General features: G+C 46.4%; 1 long non-coding RNA gene across 2 annotated transcripts; it reads left to right on the top strand.

The window, feature by feature from the left end:
* Positions 1 to 1,724: 1,724 nt before the first annotated feature.
* LOC136992844 (uncharacterized) lies at positions 1,725 to 10,261 on the top strand. Of its 2 annotated transcripts, none has more exons than XR_010885278.1 (3): positions 1,725 to 1,932; positions 2,309 to 2,507; positions 10,013 to 10,261. It is a non-coding gene; the product is annotated as an uncharacterized lncRNA (long non-coding RNA). The 2 variants fall into 2 exon arrangements; XR_010885277.1 differs by lacking the exon at positions 1,725 to 1,932 and adding an exon at positions 1,974 to 2,017.
* The last annotated feature ends 6,591 nt before the right edge of the window (positions 10,262 to 16,852 follow it).

Raw genomic sequence — 16,852 nt, 5'->3', positions numbered from 1 at the left:
GCCGAAGAACGAACCTTGCAAAGACTTGCCCCAGCACCAGGAGGGAAATTAAAAAGAGCAGGGGAGCCTCGGAGCTCGGATCGTGCAGACTGGGGTGCCTCACCTGCCCCCGGCACAGCCCTGTCGCGATGCTGACTCGCGGTCTCCGACACGTCCCTGTTTCCAAGAGCTCCGTGCGCTTCATGGGTGGTCGGGATTGCATTCCCCCTTCCCCCCCCTTGCCAGAGAGTAAAATCCAAACAGCGACCACAAAAAACCTGCAGGACCGGGCTCAGGTTGGGGTAATTATCATCTTTCGCTTTTCGCAACACAATGATATATATAGGGGTGTGCGTGTGTGTGTGTGTGTGTGTGTGTGTATGTACATATACATATATAAATCCTTCGCAATATACGATTGTCTCTCCTAACGAGGCAGATTGACCTAATCAGGTCGGAATTGCGCAGCGTTAATTACTGTAAACATTTTTGTGCCGAAATCTCTGCAAGGGCAAATTACCCCACCAGCGGGGCCGAGGCAAGGGGGGGGGGCTTCTCTCTGGGGGCCTCTGCTGATCCGCAGCTGCAGGTGAAGCCCTCCAGGTCCGGGCTGCTCCCAGACCAGGTGAAGCCTCCCCGGGGCCGCCCAAGGGCCTTCGAGGCCATCGCCTGCCCTGGAAAACCCGCAGCCAGGAGCCAGTCTGAGGCACCGAGCGGACGGTGCAATTACAACAGCAACAAAATCCCCCCGAGCCAGCCCTTGTTCTCCGTAATTGAAGACATTTCCCATAGTTGGGTGGCTTTTTTTTTTTTTTTTTTTTTTTTTTTAATGCATGCACTAAACCAGACATCTGAGAAAGAGGCAGTTTTGGAAAAACGATGCCGAAACGCAGTTACGGGCTTCAAGGTCTTGGGGCCGAGGCTGGGCAAGATCCCACCTCTCGCCTCACGCCGTGCCGAAATCTCCGCGAAAGCGGAGGCAGCGCCGCACTCCCCAGCCCGGCGGGAGCTGCCTCTCCCCGGCTTTGTCAGGGCTTATTACTCCATGTTTTCACACTTATCCCCAAGGTGTTGAACTCGCCCTGAAGGTTAATTAGTAATTTATTGCGCTGTCATCAGTTCGAGGTTACTAATGGCTTCAATTTAGCCCCAGGGTTTTCAGAGTTCTTTTTTCTTTTTTTTTTTTCCTTTTTTTCCTCCCTTCCTTTCCTCCTGCCTGTTTTGGAGGAGCTAGGTTTTGCAGTGCATGGGAAAAGAGGCAGGTCTGCTAGGAAAAGTGCCGGGAAATAAGGAGTTTCCCCTTTCCCAGGGCAGTGCAGGGCCAGGCTGGGATCGCAGGGGCCCTGTATTCCCGGCCCAGTTTGCAAGGAGACAATTTAAAGCAATTCACACAGAACAGCAAACCTGGGGGTGTTTCGAAGCCCTCCCGAATGCCCAAATGCCTGCGCAGCTCGGCCGGCCTTGCAAAGGGAGCTGCCGAGGGCTGGGATTTGGTGGCGATGGGGAACTGAACGCTTTTCCCTTTCCCGCGATGCTCCTCCAGGCGTGCCTCAGTTTCCCCACCTGGCTCAGGCCAGGGGAAAGCTGCCGGCTTTCCGCCCCGCAGCACGCGAACCTCCGGAGACAGCGAAGGCAGGGTGAATCGAACTGCACTGCGAGAAGCCCAAGAAACCCAGGTCCAAAGTCCCCCAAAAAACCCCGCGCCAAGCCCTCCCTCCACCCAGGTGCGACTCAGACGCTGTCCCAACAGCGGTGCCTCCGCCGGCCGACCCCCGGCTGCTTCCCGGGAACTTCTCCGCCAGTGGGGACGCCCAGCAGAGCTCACCGGCGCCGGGTCCCCCAGCTCCGTCCCCCCCGCTTCCCCGCCTCGCCTGCTGGAGAGCCTCTCGCAAACCAGCCGCCCAACGATTTTTGGAAAATAACCACGTTTCCTGTGTTTATACAGGCCGTTAGGTAAACTGGCGGCGGGAAGGGGGGAGCAACGGGATGCGAGATGACGGTCGGGTCTGGCTGGGTCGGCTCCGCAGCCTGCATCCAGGTCGGGAAGGGACGGCGCGGGGCGGAAACGGCGCAGGAGCTCTGCCCCGGCGGGGACGGGGACGGGGACGGGCTGTGCCGAGCAGCCGTGCGCGGGAAAAGGGGGCCTGGCCCATGGGCACTGGGCTGTACCCGGGCGTTTTGGGGTGCTCGCGTGTCGTGGGAGCTCCCGGTGCACCCTCACTTCCCGCTCCGCCGGGCGCACAAGGGAGAAGGGACACCGGGAGAGTCTCAGGAAAAAGGGAAGAATTAGGTCAAATCGAGAATACGGGGGAATTTCTTTCAACCTAAGGGCTGCAACAGATCTGCAACACGTGTTGGGGTGCAGACGGACGAGCAGGGCGTGCAGGGAAGGCCACGGCCGATGAGACGCAGGCCACGAGGCTCTGCGTCCGGACGCACTGGCGCCGAGGGACGAATCGGTCAGGGGAGAATGGTGCAAAGGTGCATTTCTTGGAGACGTGTGACCTGAACAGCCAGAAGGGAAAAAGGTATGGCCACTTCATTGGATTTTGATTAAAAAAAAAAAAAAGAATAGGAATCTATATTTAGTTTTCGCCTTCAGACACAGCACGTGGATTCCTAGAGTAACATCTGCTATTCCCCTCCCCTGTTTAATTTATGGCCGTTAACTTTAGGGCTAAGGACAGTTTATGGAAAAAAACACCTGCTTTCTCCTACTCCCAGGGCAAGAATGGAATTTTCTCTGACTCTGCATCCTAAATAAAGCTCCGTTCCAGGCCTCGATGATTCATAGAGCAGCTCACGCACACATGCCTTATGTTAGGAGGCCCCGTCAGAGGCTCGTGCCCCTTTCTCCGGGACCGAAGCACAGGCTTTGCACCGAGCTCATTTATACACTTCACTAGCTCTTCCGCAAAGTCAGGCTGAAACCTGAGCCCCGGGGCTGGGGTGCCCCGGTGTGACGGTAAAATCCAAGCAACCGCTTGCGGGAAGGTGCCGGGATCACTGTCTACGCCAGGGTCATTTGGACCGTGGGCAAAGCCACCTGGTGCTGGTCTGCATTTCTACTCTCATCTCTCCTCCAAATGCACCTTGCACATGCACCAAGCTCAGGCACATCCTTGCTCCGCTCTCTAAGCAACGCGGTGTCCCAGCCCTCCAACACAGATCCCTGGCTCTGCTTCTGTCATTATAAAAGATCGTCTTTCCACGATCGAGCTTTCAGTCATGGCCGCTTGTCAAAAAGAAAGAAAAAAAAAATCGAAATGGAAATTGTTGGCAGCGAACTGAAGATAAAACCTGGATGCTCTTCCAAGCTCGTATTTGAAAACTGATAGCCAGCGCTCACGCAGCACGCAACGACCCCCCACATAGCCACCCCTCGTCCCGAGCGCCGCGTCGCAGCCGGTGCGGAGTCCGGTGAGGCTTTGCCCCGCTCCGAACGGCCGCGCAGACGTGCCGCGCGCCCCGACGGCCACGCTGGAGACCACATTTGCTGGCTCCTATGCATTTTTACAGGGGGAGCAAAGCAAGGTGGTGGTGGGGAAGCATATGACTAATCTTGCAACCTTTCCTTTTAGTGTTTAAGAGAAACTAAGTCTGTTTACAATAAAAAGGAGTGATATTTTTCATCCTTCCAAATGGAACAAGGGTTATATAAACAAAGTAACCTCAGACACAGCAAACACCTGTTGGAGGGAACTGGCTTTAAAAGACATGCAAAAACTATCTATTTATCTATTTATCTATCAAGACTTCTTGTTGACTAGTGGTCAAGTTCAAGTTGAAGTGCATGGCACAGATTTGCTGATCGGGGAAGGCTGTGATAAGCAAAAGCGTTAGCAAATGCCCATGTTTATTGCTTGGGAGGTCAGCAAAGGAACGAGGAACTGCTTTCTGCCACTCGAAATGAGTTTAGGTCTGCGCGTTGCTAGATAATTTCTCAACTAGATTGAAGCAGTTTTTCCTGTACTCCAGTACCTCACTTCCAAGAAGAAACCTCAAATCAGGAAGTTATGGAATAACTTGTCATAAGTCTCCATGTCTTCCTTATATCCTTTAGCTCATGTTTCAGTTTTGCACCAAAACATGTAGGCTTTTATTTCTTCCAAACTTCTGAGGTTTTGATTTTTTCCCAAACTAATCAAATTGAATGCAAATATGTTCACATAATCCTACAGTCTGGGTTTGAAATCTTTAAGCTCTTTGGCTTTAGTGGTGTCTTGTGGTGGTGAGTTCCATAGATTAATTATGCATTTGCTTAATATAATACGGGGCTGCATCATCTCTTTACTAATTTCAGACCAAATGAAACTAAATCAGTTATGGAGTTTTTTACAAAAGTTTTTATGTTTTTCACAAAAGTTTTTCAAAACCATCCAGCTCCTTGAGCAGAACTGCGCTAGGGAGGTGCTCTACCTGAGAGCCAGCCATGGTTTTGGGAAGAGCTCTGAATCAGTGCAACAGGGTGGACTTTGGGAACCTGCTGTGAGAACACGCCAGGAGATAACGCAAAGTTTTCAACCGCTTCAGTGCTTAAAGCGGACACACAATCAGCGTGGCAAATAGACACTCCCATTTTTGTGGAGCCAAACTCACGGCTCTATCAGTTTCGTAGCAGGTTGTGCAGCACCAGGCAGGCTCCATGCTCCAGCCATGAAGGGTCCAAACTTCACAGAGATCCTTGATGGCGACAAATCTCAGGATCTGCTGAATTCAGCAGATGTCTGTGACAAAGCGGCTGAGACCTCCTGGCAGGACAGCCCATCTTTTCCCTTCTTTGTCCCCAAAAGAAAGCCTGGTACGGGCTGAGGCTTGCTGGAGGTTACAGCCCCAAGAGGTGGCTCTGGCAGGCAGCAGCTAGCAGTGTTGGAGGCCCTGGATGAGCAGCTCTACCAGAGCCGTGCCTCTGGATCAGGCCCTTCTCCTGGGGAGTCCGCAGCTGGATATTCTATTAGAGTTTGGCACCTGACCCGTGAAGTCCAGAAGACCTCAGCAGTAGTTGTGCGTGATGACTCTCTTTATTGCATAGTCTGATTGGAATGCAAGAAATGAGCACAGACATTTCCAAAATTAAGCAGGAAGAAGGCAGGTAATTCTCCAGAAGCAATTCCCCTTTCCCTCGAGCAGTGATATTCCCTATGAGCTGTGACAACAGGAATTTTCAAAGCTACCACTCACATTTACGACGCTTTCATCCTCATTGTATTTTCCCTTTTTTCGCCTCCAAGAGCGAGGCAGAGGAATATTATCTGTTCCAGCACACCATGAGGCAGATTTCTCAGCTTGCATAAATCAGTACAGCTCCACTGAAGCCATGGATGCCTGCCAACTTGCACCTATTCAGGAATCTGGTCCTGTGTTTTTATAGCTCGTATTTCGACAGGCTTCCTTTAATGAGGCTGAAGGAGGCTTCAGCAAAGCGCAAACTACCTGTTTATCCGACATCCGATCCCAGTTGACAAACTGACATTGCAGGACCGCGCGTACTAGAAACACGGCTCGTAACACAGAAAAAAAACGTCATCTTCCGCGGTGTTTGCGCGGTTGTGATTCTCCTGAAAGGTTTGCAGAAAAACATTTTTCCACCTGTAATTAGAGCGGCTGCCTCGCTCCGGCCTGCGCTCTGTAAGTCCGCTCTGACAGGCCGTGTGTAATATCATTTCCCTGCTTTCAACCTCGTTCCAAGTTCGGAAATCCAGCAGGCTGGGTGGAGGACTGCTCTGCTGGAAGAAGGGGCGGGCTATTTTATTTTTAAGTTTTCATTTCATTGCCTGATTTTTTCAGAAGCATTCAGACCCTGAAAAGAGCAAGTTTTGCCTCGAATTCAATACAGCGCACACAAACTGAACAACATGATAAACCGAGTCAACCTTTGGCTCTGTATGGACATAAGACTTCGTGCTTGTGCAGTGCAAAAGGAGAGAAGGGTTTGTTCTTGGTCCTAACCTAACAGACAGGTTGATACCAGTGGTGAGTAATCATCCTGATTGCAAGCCAAGGTGTACCTCAGGCCTGCAAATATCTGCGGTCACTTGGTACCCAGTTCACCGTCTGCCCACGATAGCCCCTATACCCATCTAACATAAAAAATGCCCAAGCTTTTACTATGTACTTTGTACCCGTATTTTATGCATATTATCCAATTAATAAATACTCCTGATCTATTTCAGTCCAAAAGTTAGACGTACTAAAGATCAGAAATGGCACGCTAGGTCGATGTACGTTTCCTCTGTGAAACGTCCTCTCTGTAACCAAGGGGAGAGACCGAAACACAGTGGTTCACCGTGACACTAGTTACCCTACAGCATCAGGCCTTGGTCACAAACGTCTCTTTTTAATTTGTACCTGTCTCCTATCTACCAAGACAGCAGCATCTAATGAGCAAATAAGGACCATAACTTGGTTTCCTAGCGCTGCACCAAAGATGCACTTTCTGCCCACTTCCTTCTTTTTCCTGCTACTTCGGTTTCACAGAATCACAGAATCACAGAATCACTGAGGTTGGAAGGGACCTCTGGAGATCATCTAGTCCAACCCCCCTGCTCAAGCAGGGTCACCTAGAGCACATTGCACAGGATTGCATCCAGGCGCATTTTGAATATCTCCAGAGAAGGAGACTCCACAACCTCTCGGGGCAACCTGTTCCAGTGCTCTGTCACCCTCACAGTGAAAAAGTTTTTCCTCATGTTAAGATGGAAGTGTCTGTGTTTCAGTTTGTGCCCATTGCCTCGCGTCCTGTCGCTCGGCACCACTGAAAAGAGTCTGGCCCCATCCTCTCGACACCCTCCCTTCAGATACTTGTACACATTGATAAGATCTCCTCTCAGCCTTCTCTTCTCCAGGCTGAACAGGCCAAGCTCTCTCAGCCTTTCCTCATAAGAGAGATGCTCCAGTCCCCTAATCATCTTTGTGGCCCTTCGCTGGACTTGCTCCAGTAGTGCCACATCCCTCTTGTACTGGGGAGCCCAGAACTGGACGCAGTACTCCAGATGTGGCCTCACCAGGGCTGAGTAGAGGGGGAGAATCACCTCCCTCCACCTGCTGGCAACACTCTTTCTGATGCAGCCCAGGAGACCATTGGCCTTCTTGGCCACAAGGGCACATTGCTGCCTCATACTTAACTTGGTGTCCACCAGCACTCCCAGGTCCTTCTCAGCAGAGCTGCTTTCCAGCAGGTCAACCCCCAACCTGTACTGGTGACTGGGGTTATTCCTCCCCAGGTGCAGGACCCTGCACTTGCCTTTGTTGAACTTCATGAGGTTCCTCTCTGCCCACCTCTCCAGCCTGTCCAAGTCTCTTTGAATGGCAGCACAGCCCTCTGGCGTATCGGCCACTCCTCCCAGTTTTGTATTGTCAGCAAACTTGCTGAGGGTGCACTCTGTGCCTTCATCCAGGTCATTGACGAAGAAGTTGAACAAGACTGGACCCAGGACTGACCCCTGGGGGACACCGCTAGCTACAGGCCTCCAACTAGACTCTGTGCCACTGAGCACAACTCTCTGAGCTCTGCCAATCAGCCAGTTCTCAATCCACCTCACTGTATTACTCCTTTCCCTGTAAAACTGTTCATGCGCATTTTGGGAAGGAGCCAGTAAGTCAAACTTCTTAACATCTTCTCTTTAACATGAAATCTAGCATTTCATCTTTAAATACTTATTCAGTTTGTTCCTTAATATAGTCTTAATATAGCTACTTTACAGTGTTCCAGTAACAGCTAGGCACCATCTCATAGTAGTGACTCATCTTCTTATCCAAGACTATATGTATTCATTACAAAAACACACAGTTGAGCACTCTCAAATATTTATCTCACCCCAGAAGAGACATAGGCCTGGTATCAGTAGATCTGAGCCCAGGTTCACGTCCAAGTTCAGATCCCAAGTTCTCAGCTCACACCTCACTTCCTAGAAGGGTCAAATCTAAACAGCTCTGCTCTGAGGTCTCTGTGCTGTTTCATGCATAGCAGTGGAAAAGTCATCTCATTCAGTCTTGGGGATTTCACTTGCACGAATTGATCAGAGCAGTGACACAAGTTGAATCCAGCACAAGCTTTGTAGGTTCAAACCTGCGGGAGATTCTCAAGGGACAGGAGCACAACTGGGAGCCCTACAGCCCAGCATCTCAGAAATTCCACTTGCCAGAAGGAGTCCTGGGAGGTGTGAACATGACTGCAAGCCCAGCTTTGAATTTCTAATGCTATATTGTAGGACTGACTTGCTATACATCAGATCAGACCAAATTCTGATCCCACTCCCACTGATTTTGCAACATTGCAAAAAACACAGACCCTAGCCAAGCCATTCTTGTGTAAACAAGAACAGAATCAAGCGCATGAAACTTGGACCTGGACAGGGGTGCTCAGATCCAACTTGCTGGCTTGAGCTTTCCTGTAACTAACGTCTGACTTGGGCAACGTGAACAATAGAGCAGAACTCGCATGACTTTCTCTCCCTTTCCCAGCCTGTCCAAGGAGCCATCATTGTCCCAGTCAAGAGCTTTCTAACACTTAGTGCTTTCTCCATTTACACATACACACCCCCTCAAGATCACCTTTGGCTGCTTCTTTTCCACCTTCTGGAATCCAGAATTATCTCTGCTGATTTTTTCCAATTATAACACATTCTTGATTTTTTGACTTTTCAGATAATATTGAAACTTCTTCCAAGCAACTCTTTTTTCTTGCCAGTACCCTTTCAAGCTGATGGTAGATGCATGTGTCTTGTATCTCACAAGACTGGCTTCTTACTTTAACCATCTGGGGACAGTAGAATCACGCCAAAGCATTATGTACAATGCAAAGCTGGGCTAATGCAAAGAAGGCATTAAATTAATAGCAGTTCAAAATGCATCAGTACTTCCAGTTTGATTTATTCCTTAGCTGGTAGAAATCCAAACTGAAGGTACAGACTAAGAAAATAAAATAACAACAATCACAGTCTGGAATAAGATAATATCTTCCCAAACTGCTTCATATAAATGAGTGCTAGGCAGGTTAGCTGCCTTTGGATGGAGCTCCACAGAGTTAGGTGTCTTTCACTGCTTTCCATGGACTAATGGAAGAATCAGCCACTGCATCCCATATTCAAGCATTAAGGGCAGATGATCAGTCCTACCAAAGGCTCTGAAGAATCATAAGTCTGGGCTGGCCTTAAGTGCATGGTCACAGCTATTTTGTCCATACCAGGTCTCTGGAGAACCCGACCATAACAGTAGCTGTTACTGCCTGGTTCTGTTGCTCTCTGTCTTTCCCCTCCGATTCCTCCTCCCAGCATAGGAGCAGCAAGAGGCCAGCTTGGCTCTGGCCCCTGAGTCTTTAGACAACAATGTGTAGCTTTGTCTAAGCTGATGAGAAACCCTGAACCACTTTTCAAAAATCTCGGTTCCACCGAGGCCAGCGTGTCGGGTCCTCCGTGGCTGCATATCTCGCTGAATCCACCAAAGCCAACAGAGCTGTGCTGAGACACACCACCTGACTGATTTGGCTTGATAGCTTTGGTTTCTGACTTCAATGGGGAGCAACTCTGGGCCTTCATGACTTTTTGCTGACCCCAGAAGAGTTTAAAGCAATCAACTGTTCTCTTGTCAAGTGCAACTCCCGCAGGGTTGCTCAGGCAAACAATCTACGAGCCTGCAGCGAAGCGTTTGCAAGGTAAGCAGCCCAGCACTCGGAGAGCACAACAACAGCGCTACGACTGAGAACGTTAATTGCTCTCCAATGCCCCCAGTGATTTTTAACATTTCATAACTCCTCTGCTGGCCGACAGCTGGATTCTTCTCTAATTAGAAACCAGTTGTATTTGAAAAATCAGACATTTCCTGGAATTTAAATGACCAATTTCCCACCAGTCAGTATCCAAGAACACGATCCTGCATTTCCATTTGTAACACACTGGAGAAAATGATTGGGTCATACTGGATAAGTAGGGGAAGAAAGGATTTTGATGACTTGAATTTCCCATATTAAAAACACACATTCCTAGGTCTTGATATTCTGGCTAGTCTTGTAAGCCTTTTTTTTTTTTCTTTTCAGAAGGAAATAATATCGTTTGCTGATGGAATTGCAATTCGATGTTTCAAAAGGCAGCATATTCTTAAATACTGCAAATAAATCTTCCAAAGACACAGCTGGCAGCTGACTATGCAGTTATTCACTTGTGCCTTAGGAAGCATGCCTTTGTTCATAATCAATGCAGAATAAATATTAATTTTTCCTAAGCCAGTTGTCACATTTTCTCTCTACTGTAAATTACTGTAATATTAAGGAATGAAAAACTCTAGAGTCTCCGTTCTTAGGCTATTGAAAAGACAAAATAAGAAGTGCTGGGGCAGCTGCTGGCCTCCAGGAAACTCCGTGAACTGAGACCTATGGACCTGCATCCTAATTACATCCTTGGGGAACAGCAGAGAAGACAGAGCCCTGAACGCTCGCTCCAGAGGAGGCAGTAACAACAATACAGTTTGTCAGCACATCTTCTCAGTTGCTGTTTTCTGTTCCAGAACCCACAGTTTCAGATATACTTTTTTTTTAAAAAAAAATCATTCTCTAGCTCTTCTGCTCATGGTAAAAAAATTTTTCAACTGTAACTGATTAAAGAGGTTGTTGCTTGAGTTTGCAAGCAGCCTGAAATGAGAGCTGGAAAAAAATCGAAAAGCCTATTTGTCCCTGTGAACTACGTACCGTGATTTTGTGAAGGGATGTCCCTTAACTGTGTCTTTGCCTTAACTAAGAGAGGACAACTGCAGCTGGAAAATAAGTATTGCATACTTAAAGTGACCTTTGAAGCTGTGACTACATGAAGAGAGCTGCTCCAGATGGGAAACCTTGAGGCAAGAGCTTGGAAGTCATTGCATCTGGGGCATCTGCATACCAAGTAGTTTCTAGAGGAAACTATTTTGTTTGGGAAAGAAATTATATTGCACTGGAACTCAAAGAACATATGCTTTTTTTTTTCTCTTCCTTTCCCTTGAGGCAGCTGGGTTTTCCCTGGAATATTCCGTGGTCTTGTCTATGTTTTAGTGTCATGAGTAAGAAATACATGAATGAGCTGAACTACCACCATCTTTTGCTAGAGTCAAAACCTCTCTAGCCCAGAGGATGCATAAGTGCATTGCCTCCTGCTCATTGAGGGAAAGACCTTGCCAAAGGACCTCTGTTTTACTCTGCCTAAGTGAGGAAGGTTGCAGCACCTTTTGTGCCACCGCTAAGCATGTCTCCTTGCCCCTTCCATCCTTGGCTTGAGAGACACCAGCTATCTCCCACCTGCAGCTCAGTAACCAGGTTTGCACAGCGCTGTGCTTCAGGCAAAGCTTTTGGGGAAGGCAACCGTGGAGGCAGCAGGTATTGCTACGCCAGCACGGAGGCACGCGGAGCCATCCTGGAGGCAGCTTAGGGCCTCTCTGCTCAGACCGTGGGGCGTTTGCACCGCCCAGCTTATGAGGTGACCACGAGGCAGAGAGTCTACAGCATTACCCCAGCCCCAAGTCTTGTAAAGGAGGGGTGAGAAGCTGAGGCAAATGCTCCGGAAAAGACTCAAATCATCATGCTATATAGTTTGTCCCTAGACAGTGCGTTATCCGACGTATGGTTTGCCAAAGGCATTTAAAAAGCTTCTTTGGCCTTCAGCAAGGAAAAGGGAAGACGAGGGAAACACCTGTTTTAAGGAATAGGAGCAATTCTGGAAAGCATATGCAGAGACTTCCAAAGGGGTTTTAAAACGGACTTGTCAAGTAACTTAAATGGAAATGTTATTCCAAAAGTTTATTCCAAGATTTGTGCATACTTAACCCATAAACCCATAGCAAACAAACACGGTATAAAAGCCCCAAGGGTAAATAGAAATAACAAAGCCTGTGTAGATCAGCGTAGTTGTGTTGAAGGAAAACTTTTTGGAGGAGTATGTTTGACTCATTTTCAGTCTCCCTGCCAATGAGCGGTTTTATATAGTGCACAGGAGAATATATTTCAATCAGTTGCAGACCGCTCACCAGGGGCACTGAAGCCCATTTAGCAAAACCTGTGATGCCAAGCTAAATCTTAACGCAGTCATTAGTGCTTGGAAGGTACGTGAAGATTTTTAATAATGAGGAAGGTTAAACAGAGATGTCTGTTTTTCATAATTGCACAGGGCTCCCAAGACAGCTGTTCAGCCATCTTGAAAATCAATGTTTTGATGCCCTTTGAACCTTCTTTTCCTGTTGAGTGTCTCTCCTACAGGTTGCTCCCCAGGATGAAAACAATAAAAGCAAATATATAACAGTAAAGGCCTGAGGTTAATGTCTTTAACAAGATAATGTTACTTAAGGGAACTGTAAACCAAATCATTCCTAAATTCCATTTGTTCTTTGCAATCTAGAATATATTATGAAACCATATGTGTGTATGGATGTGTACATGACTTGCAAGGGTTTTTTTTTACAGTAATATGACTGCATTTTCACATTTTGTATTCTAGTATTCCCATATTGCACCATTTGCTGAGTATTGTATTAATCGCTTTGTTAAGAGCTTGCTATCACTGCCGTGTCATAAGGCAGCCCATTGCAACGTAGCTGGCTACATGTCTAATGTGCAGATCTAAAAAAATGACACTAATTCATTTCACCAAGCAGATTTTCTTTCTTTGGATTTAGTATCCAAAGGTAATTCCTTCCAACAAATTGGCACATGCCCTTAATTTTTTAAAAAATTTTCACCAGAGAAGAGCTTGGTAAAGTTACTTCAAGCTACATTCTTTACATATATATGAACTTCAGGAAAAAAAAGAAAAGAAAATAAGAAAGGGTAAATATTTCCCTGACGTACATGCATTGTTTTTACACCCACTGAAAATTTGCCTCAAGAAGTGTATAGGTCCAGAAGTTACTTTTGCAACATTCTTAGATATTCCCTGCAATTCAATTAGCTTTGGGCAAATTTGATATGGAACAAGGCTTTGACCCTACGTGTGTGTTTTTTCTTGATTCTCATGGAAATAGTAGATATAAATAAGTGCAGACCAAAGGAGAGAGACTAGTTTATTTAACTTTATATCATCTACAATGCTATAAAACCTGGAATAAAACAGAAACATAATCCTACCAAAACATTTTGGAGGTTGTCCAGAAAAATCTAAGGACACTCGTTTCTACTGATAGCTACATCGCTGGACTCATTTCCATTAACACAGGTTAATGGAAATCCCTGCCAGTGAAAATCAGACTAGCGTAATCACTGCACAATGACACAAGTCTCGGCTCCACGTGCTTTCAAACTGCAAACCTACACAGACACCAAGGCAAAGGATAAGACAATTGATGATAAGATGACCATGAAAAAAACCTGATAGCTTTGGAAATGTTGGCCTGAGTCTAGATCTTCCTCCTCCTATACAGCCTAACCATTGCCCCTACCTATACTTCAATCTCCTGTTAGAGGGCTAAGATTATTTGGCACAAGATCTACCATAGGCATCAGGCAGTAAGGTGTTTTACTGTAAATCAAGAATCTCTCCAAGCAGTCGAGATTGAAAAGGCAAAGCTCTTCAACATTATTTATGGCAGAAATAGGCTTAATCATTCCTGTAAATTATCAGCACCATCTAGCTGTGTTCCCCTGGACGAACACGGCTCTCCAATGAGCACTGCTGTGCCTTACAACACTGTATTATTTGTACTACTGCACACACTTCAGACCCTAGAGGAGTCTGTGGTTGAGCACAACTGGGCAGCAGCATCCTGGATCAGAGAATTTACTTTGGAGATAGAGAACAGGTACAAGCGGAAACAAGGGTGAAGGACTTGCCCAGGACCAGCCAGCAGACCGTGGTAGAGCCAAGGACCTGCATCTTTTGCATTCTCACGCAGGACCACCAAGTTGCTCATTAGTCTAATAAGCTTCAGCATAGCTTATTTCCACATTTAGTCTTTGCAAGAGAGCAATAGTCTTAAGATGTCTGATATTAGCCCAATCTGGCCACCAACCCTGGAGTCTACCAACCTTCTCTGCAAGCAGAGGCACACCAGAAGGGCACGTGGCCGGGAGGAGGCTTTGCTCCCCAAGGAGGCCATCACTAGCTCTGCTTTGACGTGAACCACCTGGGCCATGTCAGCACACATCGCAGCCTTCACGGGCAGCAAAGCTGTGGTGCTCTGACAAGCTCAGGTTTAACAGGACTTGTGCAGCTTTTTACTGCTGTCCTGTAAAATGCCTTTCATAAACGGAAACATTACCCCTTTTTTTCTTATACAGATTACATGTTTCTATGACAAAACATATTTTTGATAGGTCTGAAGTATTTCACTTGCTCTCTTAGCATTAACTACAAGTTAATCCAACCTTGTCTTGCCATGGCAGCCATAGGTATAACGCAGCCTTGGGGAATGGACGTGTTTATAATATTAATTGTCAAAACGCTTCCTTCTGTGCCTTCAGCAGAAGCATCACCACAGTTCAGAGCACAGCGGATAAACCAGCACCATTCTGCCATCATTTCCAGGGCTGGAACTACTCTTCCTAATTCGGGTTACACTTGCCTGCATCAATGCAGTATCTATAGCGGGATAGGAGAGAGATGCTATTTAAAAATCAGCATTTTCATGCATATGTACAGAAGGAAACAGATTAGCAAGGTGACAGATTTCACTGATACAAAATATATTCCCAAAGCTGAATATCTTCTGCAGAGGGCTGAAGAAAGACCTCTCAGTATGAAATGACTAGGTGAAAAAATGGCAGACAAAATTCACTGTCAGCTAACTTGAAATTTTACACTTGGAGCTCACACTTCAGTTCTCTGCTCCGTGCCCTAATCCCACTGGCGAAGCAGCAGCAAGCTTCCCACGGCTCTGCATTTTATCAGACAGCAGCGAATGAAACAGTGCCCTCTCTGTTGCCGTTTCCCCCAGTGAGAGAATTACAAATCTGTGGACAAAAAGATAGAGTTGAGTAAAATCAGCATATTTATTACTAAAAATTTTTTAGCACTTTTAGATCTCATTCTGTTTCCATTCCTTTAAAGTTCATGATATTTTGCAACTGATTTTTAAAAAGATCAAATAAGCTCAGTTTTTCACTGTACTTTAACAAGCCTGAAATTTGCATTCTGGAAAAAGGAACTCAATTTGCATGAGATTCTGGATCCCTGGTGGCGGAGACATACGTGTTGCTAACATTTATGCCAGAAAAAAAACTGACATTCTATGATAATAAATATATTCTTAAACAACTGCAAAGAAACCTTTACGTCGACCTCCCACCAACAGGTTATTTTTAGAATTTTTTTAAAAAGAAAAAAAAACACAAAACCCCCCCAAATCTTTTAATCTAATCTTGGCTATATTTTCCCCTTCAATGCCTAAGGGACATAGGATTATTTATAACAGGAAACCTTTGATTTCTGAGCTTTTATGTTTTTGCAGTGTCCCACTTCAAACCTACAATAATAAGCGTGTTGATCTTCAAGCAAAAAGCAAATTGTAGCATGCACTTAGAGTTTATTCTGCCACTTACTGGAGCTACCCTCGCTATCACTTATTGGCTTCAAAAGGAGCAGAATTCGTCCCATGTCAAGGGCTTTGATAATCCCACCCCTAAGAATTGCAAGGGTTTAACCTCAGGAGCATGCGAACTCATCCCAGAGCAGCATCTCTTACAGGAAGGCCGGGATTGGCGGTGATGGGCGCATTAAGGAGCCCCCTGGGCATTTGCCTCCCCATTAGCACAGCCTGTGCGAGGGGTCCCTGAGGCACGGACCAAACATCTCCCTGGCGACAGCATGGCCCCATGTGCTCTTAGGGCCAAAGGGGCCTCCCCCCGTCTTAGGGCCATGAGAAGCATGTGGATGGCACCAATTCATTTTTCCATATTGCAAAATATGCATGCATATAATAGTAAGGGAAAACCCCAGCTCTGCCTCATCTCTTCACCATTGCTTCATCCTCTCCAGATTCATCTAACGTGCCTGGGACTCAACACTTGAATAAGTCCTTTTTAGCTCTGCTTACCTCCTCTTTAAGAGGCTCTTCTTTCTTTGTTCCTCTCCCCACCAAGCTGTTGCCTCTTCTCCTGTCTTTGGCCAGGGATCGCCAGTCCGAAACGAAGATGTTGCCACCTCTCATTGAGTGAAGCTGCCAATCGCTCCAGGCACTAGCATGGGCAGCAGGCTTTGATTCCTCCAGTCTGGCAACTCAGGCAGACACAAGGTATGCCCTTACAAATTCCTATTATTTTCAGTAAAGCTACTCCTGCAGGACCCAACCCAATGGAAAAAACTGCAGCTGACAAAATTTCAGCTGGATGGGGGCCCGCACAGTGGAGAATACTTCAGGATCAGGTGTTGGATCACCGTCTCCCTGCAATTTTCTTTTTGAGTTTAAATAAAAAGCCTCTTTGATGTCTCAGTCCTTACTAGAGCTCAGAATAATGGTATGTTTATTATGAGAGATTAATTCTTTTTTTCTTGGAAATTTCTAGTTTGATTCCTTTAATGCTTAATAAGCTTGTTGAAAGCAAAACTAGGGCAAGAAGCCACTCACTGGGTGAGATCTTACCGCCAGGTCCTGTCACTTCCACCTACAATTACCTTCTGGTGATATAATGTACATTGAACAACATGGGTAAAATCAGATGGGTGTGCACTGGTAAAGAGAGGGCTCTGTATCAGAATTTAAGTGGTTGCAGACCTGGAAAAGTAAAAAAAAATCAAGTGGTGATACATTTCCTGCAAGTCTCAATGCCCAGAAAAACAGGAAAGTTTCTTCACATGTTTTAAAGAAATATATATATATATATATACACATATTTATATATACATATATATAAAAATATATATATAAATAAATAAAAATCAGGTCTTTGCAGATTGTAAAATGAATGCGAAACTCAGCTTATGAG

Source organism: Apteryx mantelli, chromosome 10 (assembly GCF_036417845.1).
Source record: "Apteryx mantelli isolate bAptMan1 chromosome 10, bAptMan1.hap1, whole genome shotgun sequence".
Lineage (NCBI taxonomy): Eukaryota > Metazoa > Chordata > Aves > Apterygiformes > Apterygidae > Apteryx > Apteryx mantelli.
Note: the sequence above shows the minus strand (reverse complement) of the source record. Positions and strands in the feature narration are given on the sequence as shown.